Below are 6,000 nucleotides of genomic sequence, written 5' to 3'. Positions count from 1 at the left end.
GTGCAGATTAACTCTCGGTCCAATCTCAGGCCTTATTTCTTACTTTATGGTTGTTGTTTTTTTAGACCAGCAGGCTTTCCTTCATCAGGCTGATGATGGCTCCCTTCACACATACCCCTCAAAACTTCTCTACAGTATAAATAGAAGATCAAAAACAGATAGGAGAAAAAGAGTAAGGGAATGAACTGAAAACTGAAAGAAATGTAGTGGGAAGGAAACAAAAGGTCTGTAAAAGATGAGCTCAAGTTTCATGTTGGTGATGATTAGTCTTGCAAACCCTTCTGAGACCTGTGGAAGCATTTGCCTAAAATCCAGTTTTTTTTCTTTCTTTTTTTAAAGACTTCTAATAATGAGCAATTATTCTCTCATCTGAAGGGTTGAATCTTTTCTGAAAACGTTTGCTAAGGCCAGGCATTTGGACACTCAGTCACATGCGGCAGAACCAGGCACATGGAGGACAGCTGACTCCACAGAACCAGGGACTTGGGTAAGTGCCCAGCACTGAAGCCACCTAAAGTGACTGCAAATGCTGTCTTTTTAGGAAGCACAGAAAACTCATTTTGATTTAATAATGTTTTTATAACACAAGGCAACTTCTGGTGACTCTTTTGGTGGTGTGTTTCCAGGGATGGTAAGGGTTGGGCTGGGAAATACCTTAAATATAGCAAAAGGAAGAGAAAATCATCTTCCCATAGTTGGATATAGAAAGGTAAAAATAAAATTTTACCATGCCAAATATTTTGATTAGATTTGGAGAAAGGACTGACTCTTGGTAGCTTCTTCAATTTTTAGGTCAGAGCTTGAGGTCAAAGTTATGTAGGATTCACCGCACCATTGTATTTCTGTCTTAAGTCCTGTCCACAGTCCACCTCCAGTCAGCTACAGCGGACAGATGCTCCATTAATGGAAGCAAACAGTTTATATTTGAGATTTCTTATCAGGACTCCATCATACCAGCTAAGCTGGCTGAATGTGTAGAACATTATCTATAATTACCAAAATGGTAGGATCATTGAAAACAATGGTTTTATTTTCTTTTAAATGAAAATTATTTTAATGATTAACCTAGCATTGTCAGAAGTGACTTGGCGCTCACCTAACCTGGGAGAAGTCATCCATGACTCAAAGGAAACATTGTGATTTCCATTTCTCAGGGGGTCTCTAAGGCTTTTTCCATTCCAAGATTGCCCTTGATAAAATCAGTTGTTTTTTATATTAAGAAAGAAACTTCACTTCTTGATTTCATGTATTTAAGATAATATTTTTGGTTCTTAGGAGCATGACATTATTCATTTTGCTACTCTGAATTGGCCTCTTATAATTCATTTTAGGGGACAAAGAAAAAAATATAAACTGTCACTTTAAATAAAATTGGTAGCAACACAAAAAAGGCTTGAGTATAGTTAAAATCTAATATTTCTTTTAATACACAATAGAAAATACCTATTATTTTATTTTGCAGTCACTAGCTTTACAGTATGAAACACATATCAGAACTATTATTTGAACCATTGCTTCTGGTTATACATTTTTAAAGTCCCTAAGTGATTTTTTAGTTTTCTTCACTGACTATTATAATACTTAGATAAATATAAAAAATCTATACTTTCATTTTAGAGATTTTTAGAAACAGCCTCAAAATAAAATATAGTAATCATTATTGTTAACAGCCACATAATATAGAAGGAAGATCATGCTAGATATCACAGCAATTCTACATTCCTCTCTAGACATTTAAAGCTCCCCCACCGCCCCGTTTCAAGAAGGGCTATATTAATGATGCAGAGGTAATAAACAATTGAATTTTCTGCTACAGAATCTTATTTTAAAGGTAACTTTTGAAGCATGAGCAGATACTCACACTATAATCTATTTAGTAATGGCATCATAGAGTGCATTACTGAAGATTTATGTTTTTGTAGCTTTTTCAATAGCTTGGATGGCATTAAGTTCATTGATAATGAGAATGATAATCTTTTGCATCATTTAAATGCCTATTAGCAATGTTTGCTTGCAAGGAATTCAATTTATTTTGATAATTTACCAAAATTTCCCTTTTTTTCTGTATTTAATCTGGGTCAAGACTAGGAGTTAAGCTTGATATGGTTTTCTGTGTTTTATCTTTGTTACAAAATGGTGTAGCTTGGGAGCCAGGCCTAACAGCTTTACCAAGACATGACAAAGTAAACATCAAGCTGTTTTACATATTCAGAGTCATTGCTGATTGTTATTAGATGTCTATGTCGATTTCAAGTGGAAAATTATAGGAATTCCAAACTCTGAAGACTTCGAAGATGAGGTGAAGAAAGGTACACCTCAAAAAAGTAAATGATTGATTTGACCAGCTTCCTAATACTTTTCCAAATATTGAATGAACATGATGGAAAGTACTTTATTGCTGCTGGCCAATGGCCTTTACTGAAGCTTACAGAAAAAAATATATTAGTGAGAAAATAAAAAGATGATATTGGCTAAAATAAATCCTCTTAGACATATATTATGTCCTCTCCCCGAGATGTACGTGTTGCATGTGGATATAGTCATACACTAATTGTTTAAAGCCCGGTTGGAAAATTTCTCTAGAAAATGCCAGATAGTAAACATTTTAGTCTTTGTGGGTCTCTGCCATGATTACTGAAATCTGTCATTGCAGCTCAAAAGCAGCCATGGAAAAGACATCCACAAGTGAGCATAGCTGTATTCCCATAAGATTACATTTGTAGACATTGATATTTGAATTTTATGTGATGTTTGCTTTTCATGAAATATTTTTTTTTAATTTTTTAACTATTTAAAAAAATGTGAAACCTGCTTTTACTAATACTCTATGCAAAAATAGGTGATGGATAGAATTCAGCCTGCAGGCTATGGTTTACTGACCCCTATTTTAAAGCATTAATTTTCTAGAATTCACAAGAAGATATACTAACACCTCAAGAAATATAAAAACAAACAAACACAAAATTACATACATGGATCTTTTTTAATTTTTTATAGCGACAAAAATATCTAAAAAATATAGAGCTAAACTGTGAAAAAAGTTGCTAATCTTCAAGAACAGCAAAATTAAAGTCAGGTTAATATGATCATTTTGTTATTTCTATGGCTATATCTGTGAAAAATCCAAATAATATATCTGAAAAATATTTTTACTTTGTTTAAAAGATTGTTAAGGCCAAATAAAAATGTCTGCGGCTTTTTTTGTTTTGTTTGTAAAATTAAAAAATGAGATTAACTTGAAATGTTCAATGACATTATAGTTATCATATTTTCAATTACTATGTATGGATGCAAAATTTGGACAGTGAAGAAGGCTAATAGGAAAAAAAAATCATTCATTTAAAATACGGTGTTAGAGGAGGCTCTATGACACCATGGACTGCCAGAAAGACAAGCAAGTGGGCCCTTGGGCAAATTAAGCCTGAAATATCGCTGGAGGCAAAAGTGACAAAACTAAAGCTGTCCTAGTTGGGGCACATCATAAAAAGTCAGGGTTCTTTGTAAAAGAAAATAATGTTGGGAGAAATTGAAGGCAGCAGGGAAAGAGGGAGACCAAATAGGAGATGGGTTGACTTCATAAAGGAAGCCATGGATGTGAGTCTACAGGAGCTGTGCAGGGCTGTTGAGGACAAGACTTTGTGAACATCACTCATTCATTGGGCCGCCTGATGTTGGAGCTGACTGAATGGCACTTAACACAATGTAAACTGGCATCATTAGAGTAAGAAAGAATGAAGACCACTTATTGTCACGTATTAGAACTTAAAGCGCTATATTTGCTCATATATGCTTATTTAATAAATAGCCAGAATTCATATAACTACATTGTCGCTCAGTTGAACACACCATCTCATCATTAAACTACTGAATAAATCTTCTGTAAATTACATGAATTATACTTCCAAACTAATCCATTTTTCTTTAGATGAAATATATTGTGGAATTGGAATTCATAACTATTTTTTTCTTTCTATTTCAAATGTAATTTATCATAATTTGGATTTAAGAAGTTAAAATAATTGCATAATTAAAATACTAATCTTTTAGAGATTTTAATTCATTACCCATAGAATATATACATTTCAAAAATGTGTGTATATCAGTGAATTATGCATATTTTTGCTCATGTATTTGTATTCTGGCACAGCAATTCTATTTAGAAAGTTATTTTGAATAAGCATTTAAAATTAAAGTAATATACAGTATTTCTAGCTTCCAAAATTTCTTGCTTTATCAATTCTTAGAAATGTTTGCCATCAGTGTTAGTGGAGTGAAAATGAGACTTAGCAAAGGATTGAATTATTTAAGCTTGGTGCTTTTTAGTTTTTTAGGAACTTCAAAAACTGAAAATATTATTTACAAGGCATAAAAAATACTCACTAAACAGTATATCTAAAAGTAGGCAATTAATTGAAGCTAATTAGAGAACATAATTGTACTGACTGAGCATTTAACAAAACAATAAACCGACTAAATTTAAGCAATTTTTAATCCAAGTTTTACATATGTATCTGTAATTTCAAATAAAGTTCTAGACCCCAGATTCATTTTGTTTTGTATTAAAAACATATAAAAATCAATGTAAATTATTTCTAGCAATGGGTGGGTTAATTTGAGAATATTAATTATTTAGATGGATTTGGAAATATTAATTTCATTAATAACATAATCTTTAAAAAGTGAAGCACTATCCTGACCAGGACTAGATGTTGACATCCTTGATTTTCTGCATTGTGATAGTATGGTACCACCCACTTTGTATCATGATAACTATAGTTAACAAATATATCTTGAGAATCTACAGTGGACCCGTCACTCTTCTAGATCCTAAATACAAATGTGAATGCAATATTCTTGACCTCATGAATATTGAGGTTTACAGATTTATCAGGGGAGAATGAAAATGTACATCTTAGTCAACTGGGGTGATTTTGACCCCAGGAGACATTTGACAATGTTTGGAAGAGATATTTTTGAGTGTCATAACTTGAGGGAGAATGCTCCTGGCCTGCAGGAGGTAGAAACCAAGAATGCTATTAAACATCCTATGGTGATGTTAAAACATCCTACAGTAAAGAATTATCCAGTCTAAAATGTCAGTAGTGCTTGATCTAAGTGTAACACATTTTTAGATCTACTATTTTAGAATGTTGCACAGACTCTGATGAGAACACAGAAGAGTAATTGGTCAATTTGACAATTCAACAAAGCAAGCAGGGTTGTCTTAATAGAGGAATAGTTCAAAAGAAAAGCTATGTCTGAGTTGATTCTTGAAAGGCTGAATGGAGAGATGTTCCTGTGGAGGGGAGGAATTGGGAACAGGAGCTTTCCAGACTGGGGCAGCAAAATGAGCAAAGGTGTGAATGTGGAAAATATCTTCTTATCTTTGAGAACTATAAGAAGTCTACGCTGGGTAGACTGGGTATGGGAGTATTAAGACTTGAGGTTTGGGTGAGTAATTAAGAAATTTATCCTGAGAGCTTTTCTTGCTCCATCATAGAGGTAGATTTTCTCTTGAAGATGGGGGAGAGATTGAGGTATCTTAAAAAAATCAACAAAAACCACACCAAACAAACAAACAAACAAAAACACCCAGATTTACTCATGGAGCTATGCTATGGATGCAAAATATTAATCTCACATTTTAACTTGGCTTTGCAATTATTTCAATTTTAAAATTTTCACCAGAAAACATACTGTTTTATTTCCATTAAGAGTTAAACTGCATTTTCATTTTTTTGGAGCATATATCAACTTTCAAATGATGGCTTTCTGACAGTGTTACAGACCAAGAGGGAACTAGTGTATGATTTCTTACTTGTAAATTTCTTACAGATTTACAAGTTGGCTGAGCCTCTCTCAGGTAGCAGAGAAATAATTAGAAATTTGAACATGGAGTTTTGAACAGTAATACTTATACTTTCAGAAGGTCTTATTTTATTTGCCCAGCTCTGTGATCGGTTGGTTAATGTGACTAGTAAGAATGGTGCAATCAAGGAA

This window comes from Eptesicus fuscus, chromosome 3 (genome assembly GCF_027574615.1).
Source record: "Eptesicus fuscus isolate TK198812 chromosome 3, DD_ASM_mEF_20220401, whole genome shotgun sequence".
In the NCBI taxonomy this organism is placed as follows: Eukaryota; Metazoa; Chordata; class Mammalia; order Chiroptera; family Vespertilionidae; genus Eptesicus; species Eptesicus fuscus.
The sequence above is the reverse complement of the archived record's forward strand: the minus strand, read 5'-3'. Positions refer to the sequence as shown.